Genomic DNA, 15,166 nt, shown 5'->3' on the forward strand with positions numbered 1-15,166 from the left:
ACCGTCCTCCCGTGTGGTCTGAAGAGCGGCAGGCACAATCTAGTACCGTCCTCTCGTGTGGTCTGAAGCACAGCAGGCACAATCTAGTACCGTCCTCCCATGTGGTCTGAGGCACGGCAGGCACAATCTAGTACCGTCCTCTCGTGTGGTCTGAAGCACGGCAGGCACAATCTAGTACCGTCCTCCCGTGTGGTCTGAGGCACGGCAGGCACTATCTAGTACCGTCCTCCCGTGTGGTCTGAAGAGCGGCAGGCACAATCTAGTACCGTCCTCCCGTGTGGTCTGAAGAGCGGCAGGCACTATCTAGTACCGTCCTCTCGTGTGGTCTGAGGCACGGCAGGCACTATTTAGTACCGTCCTCCCGTGTGGTCTGAAGAGCGACAGGCACAATCTAGTACCGTCCTCTCGTGCGGTCTGAGGCACGGCAGGCACAATCTAGTACCGTCCTCCCGTGCGGTCTGAGGCACGGCAGGCACAATCTAGTACAGTCCTCCCGTGTGGTCTGAAGAACGGCAGGCACAATCTAGTACCGTCCTCCCGTGCGGTCTGAAGAGCGGCAGGCACAATCTAGTACAGTCCTCTCGTGTGGTCAGAAGAGCGGCAGGCACAATCTAGTACCGTCCTCCCGTGTGGTCTGAAGACCGGCAGGTACAATCTAGTACCGTCCTCCCGTGTGGTCTGAAGCACGGCAGGTACAATCTAGTACCGTCCTCCCGTGTGGTCTGAGGCACGGCAGGCACAATCTAGTACCGTCCTCCCGTGTGGTCTGAGGCACGGCAGGCACAATCTAGTACCGTCCTCCCGTGTGGTCTGAGGCACGGCAGGCACTATCTAGTACCGTCCTCCCGTGTGGTCTGAGGCACGGCAGGCACAATCTAGTACCGTCCTCCCGTGTGGTCTGAGGCACGGCAGGCACAATCTAGTACCGTCCTCCCGTGCGGTCTGAAGCACGGCAGGCACAATCTAGTACCGTCCTCCCGTGCGGTCTGAAGCACGGCAGGCACAATCTAGTACCGTCCTCCCGTGCGGTCTGAAGCACGGCAGGCACTATCTAGTACCGTCCTCTCGTGTGGTCTGAGGCACGGCAGGCACAAGCTAGTACAGTCCTCTCATGTGGTCTGAGGCACGGCAGGCACAATCTAGTACCGTCCTCCCGTGTGGTCTGAAGAACGGCAGGCACTATCTAGTACCGTCCTCTCGTGTGGTCTGGGGCACGGCAGGCACAATCTAGTACCGTCCTCTCGTGTGGTCTGGGGCACGGCAGGCACAATCTAGTACAGTCCTCCCGTGTGGTCTGAAGAACGGCAGGCACAATCTAGTACCGTCCTCTCGTGTGGTCTGAGGCACGGCAGGCACAATCTAGTACCGTCCTCCCGTGTGGTCTGAGGCACGGCAGGCACTATCTAGTACCGTCCTCCCGTGTGGTCTGAGGCACGGCAGGCACTATCTAGTACCGTCCGACTTCTTTACAGCACTCTAGGGCATACAGGTGGTGGTCATACTTTATATGGGGAAAAACAGGTGACAGGTTCCCTTAAGGCTGTGTGCCCACGATGCATTTTTTAAGCAAAAACGCTGCAGAAACGCTTAAAAAACACATGGTAGAAGGCCTGCCATGTTCCCCAATGATAATCCGCATGTGCTGTGCACATGCTGCGGAAATTTCCTCTGCGGATTATCATTGCGGAAAAAAACACAGCACTACCAATTATTTCGCGGAAGTGCTGCATTTTCGCCGCCATTGACTTGCATTAGATCGCATGGATTACGCATCACTGTATATGTAGATGCGCATTCCATGCGTTCTAGTGTGCGGATGGTACCCAGGTCTAGAGGAGAGGAGACCGTCCTCCGGACCAGGGTACCATAGAAAACTGTAAAGAAAAAAAAAAGAATAAAATAAAAAATAAATATAAACTTACCTTCTGGCGGTCACCCGCTGCACTCCTCCTCTCATGCCGGCAGTTCGCGATGTACTGAAGGACCTGCGCTGACATTATTGTCATGTGACAGGTCACGGGACGCTGACGTCGGCAGGTCCTTCAGTGTATCGCTGCTGGCAAGGTAGAACGGAGGGAAAGCAGGACACCGGGGGCCATCAGAGGGTAAGCATATATTTATTTTTTTTATTTTTTACCATTCTTTCGGTCACACTATATAAATCCATGCCGGTTGCATGTATTTATATAGTGTGACCAAGTTGTCAAACACTTTCCAAGTGATGCTAAAATCGCTTGGAAAGGGCTTGACAACCCGCATGCGGAAATGCAAGTGAAGAACGCTTCACTTCCGCTTGTCAATGGCAGGAAAACGCATGTACAATCCGCATGCATAATCCGCATGTACAATCCGCATTGTGATGCAGCAGGCATCCCTTTAAAGGTTCAGTGTGTGTTTTGACGGACCACGTACCTCCCTCAGCTGACTGGTCACATGACTGTGACATCACACAGGTCCTTTTGTACAACAGAAGGTCTGGACATGTGACTGTGAGATAAGCACAGGTCCTGTGGCTGTTTCTATAGGATATAAAAACCCTGGTAATTTGAGACAGAAGTGTGCAGGGGTGTGATAGGCCTGAGTGTGTGTGTGTGTGTGTGTGTGTGTGTGTGTGTGTGTGTGTGTGTGTGTGTGTGTGTGTGTGTGTGTGTGTGTGTGTGTGTGTGTGTGTGTGTGTGTGTGTGTGTGTGTGTGTGTGTGTGTGTGTGTGTGTGTGTGTCTCCTGGAGACCACGTGTGGTAAGCTCTAGAGCCACAGTGGTGGCGGAACCAAATGGACTGAAGCAGCTAAAACCTGACAAAGGTAATACACTTTGTTATATGGACATTGCTATAGTATTACCTTGCTGAAGGCTGTATCTGAAGCCAAGTGGGCCTGTCTGCCACTTGAGCTCGTGGACATTATATGTGTGAACTGCGGTTTATGAAGTATAATAAACTGCTGAAGTGTGAAAACCAGAAAGACATTGCTGGTGTGCATTAATTGACGCGCTGCAGCGAGTATTCCCCAGGATGATGACTAGCGCTGCCTTACAGCATGCACGATCCGCATGCACGATCCGCATGGACGATCCGCATGGACGATCCGCATGGACGATCCGCATGGACGATCCGCATGCGTTTTTTTCTGCCAGGGAGTTGCAGAAACTCTCAGGATAAAATCCTGAGCATTTCTGCATCGTGGGCACACAGCCTAAAGCAGGTTTTCATCTATGCAGCTTGTACAAGTGAACTTCATTGTTTGAAAAGTGGGTTACCTGTCTAAGCCATGTTATTATAGTACCTTTTATATGGTTTACACAGGTGCATCATGGGCTTTTCCTGCCCTATGAGTAAAATGAAAGGCTAAAATACAATGTGGAAGCTTAATCAGAGAAATGTTTTACTTACATTCAGAACAGGTTTAAAAGAAACAAAATAACCATTACCACAGAAATCTCAAACGTTTAATTGTAGAAATATTATAGAAATAACATTTTACCATTATGTATAGAAATAATTCTAATTGAATAAAAGTGCATTTATGGGAGGATTGTGGGTAAGGTCTTTGGCTTTGCCCCGACCCCTCGGCCGGCCTCCGGTGTCTGATGTCTCAGCGTCCTAGAACTGAGATCATGATGCTGCTTTGGATAGCAAATCAATAGCCTTGAAAAACCCAGGAATAAGGGAAGGGGGTCTTTAGGGAAATTGGTCTCGAAAACAAGGCAGCGTGGAAAAATCTATTTTGTGGCTGTAGGCGACGTCTCAGACCCAAGCGTTGTTGACTACCTAGAGCCACTCATCCTGGAACCAAAGGAGACGGCCACCCACCCTGAGAAACATCCCAGGTGGGAATCTTCTAGATCCGGGCCTGGCAGACCAGCGCTGGTGGGTTCGTTGATGCCAGGAGGGGGCTAGCCTAAAGGAAGGTCTCTTCTTTTCCTGGTGGGCTGGAGAGTTGTCCTTTTGGTTGCTTTTCTACACTGAAAATTTCCGAAAGGACCATAACTGGACTGTGCGTCTCTTGGGAGGAGGGCATTTGGCCCTCTGTTGCGGAAACAAAATACTCTTACCCGCCATGGCATTAGAGATCATCTTATCTAGCTCTTCGAAAAGGCAGGAGCCCTGGAAGGTGAGGCTGGTGGACTTTTTGGAAGCTGAATCCACGTTCCATGATTTCAGCTATGAGGCCATGGGGATGGTGATGTTGCCGGCTACCAGGGCTGAATAGGGGGCTGCAGGGGGGCGGGCACACTCTCCTTATGGGGTCTCTGGGGGGATATAATGTTTGCAGGGGGCCATCTGCTGGGACGCCCCCCCCCCCAAGGGTGCATCATCAGCCCCCTCCCCCCACAAGCGTCCATGCATCATCTGCCCCCCCTGTAAAGATGTGCGGTTGTGGATTTTAATAATCACCTAGGCAGGTTATCGATGCAATTAGTTTTATTCCTTCCGACCTCTGTGAAGAGCAATTCCAGGTAAATGTCCAACAGGCAATTCTCTTAGTCCTTGAGTTTCCAACCTGGGATCAGTAGTTCCACTGCCCCGTACCAGGTGATACCCACTGTCCCCCAACTTTTGGTTGGCCCACAGCTTTTTGTATCTCCCGCCGGTATATTGGCAGTCACAGCATATGCTCCTTCGGATGATGGATATCACGACCGCAGCCCGTGATACCACCCAGCTCTCCGTCCGACCAGCAATGCCTGTTCTCTTTCTCCTGCCCAGGGTTCAGCCCCCTGAATTGGCAGAAGAGCTCACACCTCCCTCCCCCAGCTAACTGTGCCTTAGTGGAGATATTTTCTCAGGTGGAGCCCATCCCCTGGGTCTGCATGTGAGACTACCTGTGGTGTTGGAGAGAACAATGGCCCAAGGTCTCGGAGATATGGTCACTGAATGGAATAGATACCTGAGGTTGAACTGATGAGCAAACCAATCACTAACAAAACACAGCAAGCAAATTTCTAACAAAACACAAAATTAAGATTGACGAAAAAAAGGGTGCTCATCAGTGCTGGAAAAGTATTTAGAAAGTGGCCAGGTCCTCACACCCCCCACAAGCGTGCATCATCAAGCCCGCAACATCCCTCCCCCCCCAGAATACCTCCAGAGCCCGCAGCATGCCCTCAGCATCCCCACAGAGCACCCAGAGCCCGCAGCATGCACCCAGAGCCTTCACAAGCCTGCAGCATCCCTCCAGAGCAACCACCAGCCCGCAGCATGCCCCCACCAGAGCCATAGACATGCCACCACAGCCCGCAGCATCCCCACAGAGCCCCCACACGCGTGCATCATCAGCCCCCCCCCAGAGCCCCAACCAGCCCGCAGCATGCCCCCAGCGTCCCCACAAGCCCGCAGCATTCCTCCAGAGCCACCACCAGCCCGCAGCATGCCCACACAGCCCCCACCAGAGCAATAGACATGCCACCGCAGCATGCTCCCAGCATCCCCACCAGCCCGCAGCATCCCCCCAGAGCCACCACCAGCCCGCAGCATCCCCCCAGAGCCACCACGAGCCCGCAGCATCCCTCCAGAGCCACCACCAGCCCGTAGCATGCCCACAGAGCCCCCACCAGAGCAATAGACATGCCACCACAGCCCGCAGCATCCCCACAGAGCTCCCAGAGCCCCCACATGCGTGCATCATCAGCCTCCCCCCAGAGCCCCCACCAGCCGGCAGCATGCCCCCACAAGCCCGCTGCATTCCTCCAGAGCCACCACCAGCCTGCAGCATGCCCACACAGCCCCCACCAGAGCAATAGACATGCCACCACAGCCCGCAGCATGCACCCAGAGCCCCCACAAGCCTGCAGCTTCCCTCCAGAGCAACCACCAGCCCGCAGCATGCCCCCACCAGAGCCATAGACATGCCACCACAGCCCGCAGCATCCCCACAGAGCCCCCCACACGCGTGCATCATCCGACCACCCCCCCCCCCCAGAGCCCCCACACGGGTGCATCATCCCCCCCAGATTACCTCCAGAGCCCGCAGCATGCTCCCACAGAACCCGCACCAGCCCCATAGAGCACCCACGAGCCTGCAGCATGTCCCCAGAGCCACGAGCCCACAGCATGCCCCCACCATCCCCCACAGACCCGCAGCATCCCCCCAGAGCCACCACGAGCCCGCAGCATCCCTCCAGAGCCCCCACCAGCCAGCAGCATACCCCCAGCGTCCCCACAGAGCCCCCACAAGCCCGCAGCATCCCTCCAGAGCCACCACCAGCCCGCAGCATGCCCACAGAGCCCCCACCAGCGCCATAGACATGCCACCACAGCCCGCAGCATCCCCACAGAGCTCCCACAAGCGTGCATCATCTCCCCACACACACGCGTGCATCATAACCCCCCCTACACACACACACACACACACACACACACACACACACACACACACACACACACACACACACTTCCCCCAGAATATGCCCCCACCAGCCCCACAGACCACCCAAAGCCAGCAGCATCCCCCCAAAGCCCAGCACTGACCTCCTCCTGAAGCTTCACCGTATCACTTTCTGCATGAATCTGTGGCGTCTGGTGCTAAACTAGAACACGCCCATAATGCAGTCAGGACACGCCCCCGGAAACGACGTCATACCTGGAAGGAGCCCATACATTCTAGCGTTTACCAGGGAGGAGGCTGCAGAGCGAGTGGTTGGTGGTGAGGCTGCTGAGTATTGGGGAGACATGGCGGATGACTGCGCACCCCACACTGAGCTCCCGGGGGGGGCAGCCTCAGTCCGGGGTGGGGGCAGCCTGGCTTCCAGTGGATGTGGTTAGTCCCCTGCACTATAGAGAGCGGCTCATAGACTGCTGTAGAGCAGCAATGGTCGGTGACGGGTCAGAGCCGGGGATTACAGGGAGCCGCAGCCTCTCACCTGTCAGCAGTTGGACTATAAACCAGGTTTCCAGTCACTGACAGTATGGCTGGAGCTGCGCCCATTATGCACGGTTAGAACTTGGCGATGTCTGCCATGTTTGGAGGTTCCTGGATTCTGTATTTTTCTGCACAGGGTTTGTCCATGAGAAAAAGGAACACAGAGCGCCAGTCCTGGCCACAGGTTGTGTCTGGTACTACAGCTCCGGTCTAGTGACGTGACAGGTGCTGAGCTGTAATGCCACACACAGCCTGTGCCCAGGGGTGGCGTTGTAATCCAACAGCTCTGGCTTTCTACTCTGGGACAACTTCTGTAAGGCTGAATTCACACATCTGTGCTCCACGGACCGAGCTCAGATCTGACAACCGCTGGGTCACCAGTGCTGATCTGTGATTACCTCCTAGGAATAGATGAGGCACTGATCAGGTCCGGGGAGCCGTGCCGGGTCCTCCGATCCCACCACGGATGTGTGAATTCCTCCTTAAGTTAATATCTTAGTGTTAGAGTTCTCCTTTAGAATTTGTGTTCACATGAGAGTCATTTATTATAGTTTATTGTGTAACGTTCGAAAAACGTATCGATTACTAATCCTGAGTTACAGCCAGTGATAGTCTAGAGCTGCGTTCAGAGATCTGCAGGCTTCTGAGCTGAAATCTCCCAGCAGTCCTTGCTGAGATCACTATTGTTAGCGTTGCAATGTTAAGGCTGGTGCAGATAGCAGTGTATTCGGTCGGAGTGCGATCTGACAAAACATTGAATCGCACTGTGACCAGTATTTGTCCAAGGAGAAAAATCGGACATGTGCACGGCCCCATAGACAGTCTGTCCGAGGACAAAAATCACTATGCTTGAGTTTCATCTAATATTCGGATCACGCTCTGCCATGCAAGTTAATGAGTCCTTGGAAAAGATCGCACTGCACTCAGATGACATCTGAGTGCAGTCCCATTTTTCACGTATTGACGTAATGGATCAGATGGAGAATTTTTTTTGACCTATGTCTTGTATCTTGTTTTGTGTCACTTTATGTACAGTTCTGGCCAAAAGTCTTGTGACTGATACAAATTTTGGTGTTCACTTCAGTGTTTTTAGATCTTTTAGTCAGATGTTTCTGTGGTTACTGTAGTACAATTATCAGCATTTTATGAGTTTTACACTTTCATTGACAAATACATCAAGTTTATGGAAAGATTCAATATTCACAGTGTTGACCCTTATTTTTCAAGACTCGTTCCCTTCGCCTTGGCAGCTGGATATCGGCTGCTGGGCCAAATCCTGACTGACGACGGACAATTTTTGTCTAATCAGTGCTAGGAGCTCACTACATACATTTCTGTTTGTCCACCCGCTTTTTGAGGAGTGACCACAATCGAATTGAGATCTGGAGAGTTTACTGGCCATGAACCCAAAATGTTAATGTTACCCAGACACTTAGTTGTCACTTTTGCCTTGTGACATATTCTCCGTCATGCTGATATATGCATTGTTAATCACCAAAATGCTCCTGCTGTGTTCTTAGGTATAATTGTGAGTGAGCCCACTCCCTTTTGATGATAGATAACTCCACACATGACTCGTCTCGGGGTGCTTTACTGTTGGCATAACACAGGACTCAAAGTAGCGCTCAGCTTTTCTTCTATGGACATTCATTCTTCCATATGTCCCTAACAGTTTGAAGGGGGCCTTCATCAGGGAAATAACTTTACCCCAGTCCTCTGTAATCCATTCACTGTAGTTTGCTGCATTTTATAATCCTGTTCTTCATCTTTTTCATGGAGAAAAGTAGTTTCTTTGCTGCCCTACTTGACACCAGCACAGCCTCCAAAATCCTTCTCCTCACTGTGTGTACAGATGCACTGACGCCTGCCTGCTGCCATTCTTGAGCAAGCTCTGCAATGGTGTTGAACCAATTCCATAGCTGAATCCTATGTAGGAGATGATACAGGTACTTGCTGGACTTTCTTCGGAATCATGAAGTCTTCACAGCAAATTAACCTCCCCCTATTAAGTTATTATTTATTATAGTGTCATTTATTACATGGAGCTTTACATGTGAAAACGGATATACATAGCAAAAAACAAGTACAATAATCTTGAACAAAAACGAATCACCGACTGGTACAGGAGGAGCGAGGACCCTGCCCGCGAGGGCTTACAGTCTACAATGAATGGGTGAGGATACAGTAGGTGAGGGTAGAGCTGGTCGTGCAGTGGTATGATGGAGCGGTGGTTACTGCAGATTGTAGGCTTGTCAGAAGAGGTGGATCTTCAGCTTCCTTTTGAAGGTTTCCACTGTTGGCAACAGTCTGATATATTGGGGTAGAGAGTTCTAGAGTAGGGGGATGCATGGGAGAAATCTTGCGTGCGATTGTGGGAAGAGGAGATAAGAGGGGAGTAGAGAAGGAGATCTTGTGAGGATCGGAGGTTGCGTGCAGGTATGTAGCGGGACACTAAGTCACAGTTATATGGAGGAGACAGGTTGTGAATGGCTTTGTATACTATGGTTAGGGTTTTCAACTGGAGTCTCTGGATAATGGGGAGCCAGTGAAGGGATTGACAGAGGGGAGAGGCCAGGGAATAGCGGGGGGGACAGCTGGATTAGTCGGGCAGCAGAGTGCAGTTATCTGACAGGAGAAAACAAACTCCTTTGCCATGCTTGCCGATGGGGCGAGGGGTGTGGGAAAGGTGGAATCCAACGTATGAAAGTGCAGCTGGAGAGGCCATGTCAGAGGGGTGAGTCAGGTACCATTGATGCCAAGGAAGGAAAGTTTGTTAGTAATGAAAAGGTCATGGATGTAGGAAAGTTTGTTGTAGATGGAGAGAGCTCTCCATAGAGCTCCTGTTAGTGGGATTGGGGAAGCGGGGGATGGGCAATGGGTATAGGGTTAGGAAGGTTGCGGAAATTTGATAGATTGTGGATGAGAGGTAGAAGTGACTGTGGGGATGTGGTGAGGAGGGCCATGATTTGGAGAGATATCGCCAGCAGTGAGGAGCAGCAGGAGAGAGCGTGAGGTGGCTGTCTGTGTTTGGAGACAGAGGATTGTATGTTGAGGAACAGATCTGAGGAGGAGGTGAGATGGAGGGAGAGATGACCAGTTCATTACTAGGTGTAGGGATTAGAAGGGTTAGTAGAACGTCTAGGACTATAGGGGTGAGAGTGAAAACAAAGAGAAGCCTTTTTTTTTACTCTGGCTGTGCAGTTACCTTCAGTTATCTTCTGGTTCAATTGTGGTCTAACTCAGTGCAGCACACTGTAAGGTGGCTGCCAGACAGGTCGTGGATGGGAGGTATGTGTCCCCGAAGTACCAAACTTCGGTGATGTAGGACATGGAGAAGCAGGCTCCAGAACACATAGTGCTGGGAGGGAGTTAATGGGCTCGGATTAAAGGGCCGGGTTTTAAGAGCAGCTGAAAGAGTTGGGGGGAAACAGCTGCTCACTCACCTCCAGTCCAGGTCTTGGAAGGCCTGATTTAAGACAGCTGCGCCTGTCTCAATGGTGCTGTGTGTTGTGCAAGGTGAGCAAACCTTGCATGTGCTGCTCAGTCTGCTGGAGGCAGAGAAAAGCACTACATTTAAACGGCTGATGCCGTGCTTTATGGACTGGTTATTTTTAGTTTTGTTCTGTTATAGCAGTGTTTCCCAAACCCCATCCTCACGGACCCCCATAGGTCATGTTTTCAGAATCTCCTTAGTATTACACAGGTGAGAGAATTCCTGATGCCTTGATGATACTTCAATCACCTGTGTAATACTAAGGAGATCCTGAAAATATGACCTGTGGGGTCTGTGAGGATGGGGTTTGGGAAACACTGCGTGATACCTTTTGTGTATCTGTTGTATGGTGGCAGAAGGTGCCAAGCCCCCCCTGCTTTGGGCAGAGGGGGGGGGTGTGTAAGGTTGCTGCCGGACAGGTCGTGGACGGGAGGTATGTGTCCCCGAAGTGCCAAGCTTCGGTGATGTAGGACCCGGAGAAGCAGGCTCCAGCACACATAGTGTAGTGATAGGGTTTTGTGGTTAAGTAATTTCCTTGGGAAAAAATTAATATGCATTTTTTTTTTTTTTTTTTTTTTAACAATTCATCTGATCATTCTTCATAACAATCTACAGTTAATGCAAATTGACACTATAAAAACTGAAGCTGCAAACTTTATGAAAGCCAGAATGTGTTTCAGTCTCCAAACTTGACGACTGTGTATTATTGTGTTATCTCTTTTGTATATTATTGTGTCACCTCTTATCTTGTGTATCGCTTCTCTCTTCAGTTTGTTAGCCACATGCTGCCAGGCGAGAGCTTGTGGGCACAATCATGCGGCTGGTGATTCTTGATGACTATGCCCTGGCCAGCGAATGGGCAGCAAAATACATAAGTAATCGCATCGCCCAGTTCAATCCTGGACCTGACAATTACTTCACACTTGGGCTACCCACAGGTAATGTGCCTTTTATCTATCTTTATCCAGTTTTCCACGAGTTGGTTCAAGCATTTTAGTTGTGGATTGAACTATTTTTGCACATGTGAATTACGAGAAGTCCTCACGAGTAAGTCAGATGTGTACGGCAAAGCTTCATAGAGGAGGGAGACTCCAAGTTCACCGCTGAACATCTGCTCTCCATGTTTCGTTGCGATCTACCAGTGTCTCCGTAAGATTTGGCCATTCTCTACTGTTATATGCAAGAGTGTGCCAATTTTCCAAAGGAACAAGGAGATTGAGTAGCTCAACAGCCTCTTGCCACTGATCGGCAAACAAATTTGGAGAAAATAATTGGACAAAGCCTGAAGGACGCGGTAATGCAGGGCTGTGTTCTGGGGGATCGATGAAGACCTAAGAAGCATGATCTGTGCTGAACAGTATGGATGGTAATCCAAAGCCTCCATAACCAAGCTTGGCGTGGAAGGTACTCGGGAAATAGGAGTGTGAGTTGGGGGTCTCCCAGTGGTAATACAGTTGGAATCACTGCCTTATTAATACAACGGGGAACTGTTTTTATTTCAATTAACAATTTAAAGGGGTTGTCCGAAACCAACACTGATTTAATCCTAAATCTCTATTTAATTTAATAATCGACCGTATTTTTTGGACTATAAGACGCACTTTTTTCCTCCAAAATTTTGGAGGAAAATGGGGGGTGCGTCTTATAGTCCGAATGTTGGGGGGGATGTGTATATGTATATGTATGTGTGTGTGTGTGTGTGTGTATATATATATATATATATATATATATATATATATATATATATATATATATATATATATATATATATATATATATATATATATATATATATATATATATATATATATATATATATATATATATATATATATATATATATATATATATATATATATATATATATTATAGGGAGCTGTAGCGGTGGAGGAGCGGGGCACAGGAGGCAGCGGCCGCCCGCTGCAGCCTACACTGTCCCCGCTGCTAAAGAAAATGAATATTCACTGCTCCTTAATAGCGGCACACAGTGTAGCCGCGCTGCGGCTCCAGCTGCTGCCAGAATCGCCTGTGCCCGCTGTTAAAGGCCATGAATATTCAACCTCTCTCCACGCCCATGGGCGTGGGGAGGGGGTGAATATTCATGCCTTTTAATAAGCGGGCACACGCTATAGCCCGGCAGCAGCAGGAGCCGCAGCGCGGCTAAGCTGTGTGTCGGCTATGAAGGAGAGTGAAGTCCCTGCTCCCCGCGCACACAGACCCGGCATGGGGAGCAGTGACTTCCGGCAGCTGATCTCTCCATGTGAGCCGCGCATGGCAGTGACGTCATGCGCGGCTCACGTGGCGAGATCAGTGCGGGCAGACAGGAAAGAGAAGAAAGGTGAGTATGAGTGTTTATTTTTTTTTTATGTGCAGCCTGATGGGGATTAGGGGGGCCATGCATACTAGGGTATGGATGAGGGGGCCGTGCATACCTGGACGGGGATGATGACCGCCATGCATACCTGGACGGGGATGATGACCGCCGTGCATACCTGGACGGGGATGATGACCGCCGTGCATACCTGGACGGGGATGATGACCGCGTATAAAAGGAAGGGGGTTGGGCATATGTACCAGGATAGGGGATATTGTCAGAATTGGGTATTACCCCTATACCAGTGTCAGCAGAAGACCCCTTCCTCCTTAAAAGCGCATCATGAACACATTTTTTGCTTAATTTTTTTTTTTTTTTATTTTCCTCCTCTAAAACCTAGGTGCATCTTATGGTCCGGTGCGTCTTATAGTCCGAAAAATATGGTAATTGCTTTTCTAATATACTTTAATTAAAAGTTAATCTAAATTTATCTAACTGGGGTGTGTGTGTGTGTATACATTTGTTTTTTTTTTACCAACTTCCTGTTTGATAACATTTAGTTTGAAAATCCCCAGTGCATCCTGGGATATGAAGACGGACGTGATCAGGGAGCAGGGGCTGCGGTCACTGCTGCTGCCTCTTTTCCCACCCTGAATGAAGCGTCATCAGTGATGCCTGTTTCAGGGGCTGGGCTAGTCCCTGCTACTCTGCGCATGTGTCGGTTGTCAATTCTAACTCTCAGTGGCTCAGCAGGATCTTGTCACTGTGCAATATTCTTTTTAATGCGCAGCGTCAGGGATTCCTCAGAGACGACACCGGGGAGATCACGCAATATCTCACCCTGCCATCACTGTGTCACGGATTTCGTCCGGAATCGCGAGCACACGATCCAGATTACTCGACAGTTCAGCAGTTTTTGGGGATTGCGAATCTCAAGAATGCTACCTCCCGGAAGCTAAAATACAATAAATGAGGGGCCCGGTGAAGAAAGCCATAGCAAATTCGGTCATGTCCCTTGGAGGTGCAATGTACCTGTTGGGTACCCTGATATCGTGGGTTCTGTGAGCACAATACCATTCCAGGGTTTTACAGTGGGATCTGCTACATAATGAAGTTTCTCTTAAGGGGCACTTGGAAGGGAAGATGTCCTTATCACCCTGGTCAGTAAAATCTTTATAGAGGTTAGGCTCATCCTGCCAACAATCTCGAGGGGTTCCCTGGGTACTTGGGGTCACTAGCACAATTACCACAGATGCGAGTCCCAGAGGGTGGGGAGCCCAGGGGACCTGGTCAGATATCGAAAAGGGTCTCTCCTCCAATGCAAAAGAACTTCTGGCGGTCCGAGCTCTGCTGTGCCTGTTTGGGGTGAAGTTCAGGTCCTAGGAGGCATCGACTATGCAGCCTGCACAGCAGATCACAGCCCGGGCACCGCGTCTCCGGGTAAATCTCCACCTTGTGAGTTGCTTCTTGTGCAGCAGCCCCATGCAAGTTGCTCCGCTCTCCTCGGCCAGCTCCTGCTGAAGACTGAGCTCCTCTGCCCAATCTAGGAGCTCAATAGCCCTGATCACGTCAGTGGTAGCCCAGCAATGCTGGATCAGATTTACAAATGGCAAACTAATCAGCCCTAGGCATTTCTAATATGTGCAGAGCAGGCGACATAAGTCTGACCGGTGTCCTCATAGACCTTTCCTCAGCTGGAGTCTAATAGGAGCAGTAAGATGGCCGTCATGGGGTCCATTGTTAGATCTCGGCTGCCATAGGAACTCATCGGCACCATGATCGCGCCTCCTTCTCCTGTCTAAAGTGCCTAAATGCTGTGGAAGCCCCCTACTGTGTCATACAGTGGATTAAACTGCCAGGGTCAGGGTTGGCTCCACACTGTGGGGAGCTGAGGCAGGAGCAGGACTGTGTTATACAGCCACACTTCTGCCGCAGATCTTGTAAGAGCCCTGACAGGACCTGTTTGATGATAATGTGTCCAATAGAGCAGGACTGCCCTGTACATATTCACCACTAGCTGGGAACCAGTTACTTACAAGGTCTAGTTTCGGATGTGTTTCCAGGATCTGTAGTTATCAGCATTTTATCCTTAAGGCCGAGTTATAATATCACTGTAACACTCTCGCCCTGTACCTGTATACCTGCCCTGTGTGCTGCACAAAAGTATATAACAAAGTGTGTGTGTACACAGATATCTATCTCCTGAATGGAATTACTGCTAGATCTCCTGTACATAGAAATATGAGGTTCTTAGCGCACATTTTGAGCAAATTGTGCGAGCCCATCTGCCAACGTCAAGGCGACCTCTTCAGATGGGTCCCTACACTAACACTACACTAACTTAGTAACTGGGACTAGTTTTTTGTATTATTATTACCACCATTTTTACTATTTATTATTGCATTAATGCAATTAATTGTAACTGTTATAACACTAATTAAAAAAAAAAAAAATTCTAATTTTTTTATTATTCTTGTGATTCTAATAATGGTATTACTAAA

Source organism: Phyllobates terribilis, unplaced genomic scaffold (genome assembly GCF_046119375.1).
Source record: "Phyllobates terribilis strain yellow unplaced genomic scaffold, ASM4611937v1 Scaffold_146__1_contigs__length_4606013, whole genome shotgun sequence".
Classification (NCBI taxonomy): Eukaryota; Metazoa; Chordata; class Amphibia; order Anura; family Dendrobatidae; genus Phyllobates; species Phyllobates terribilis.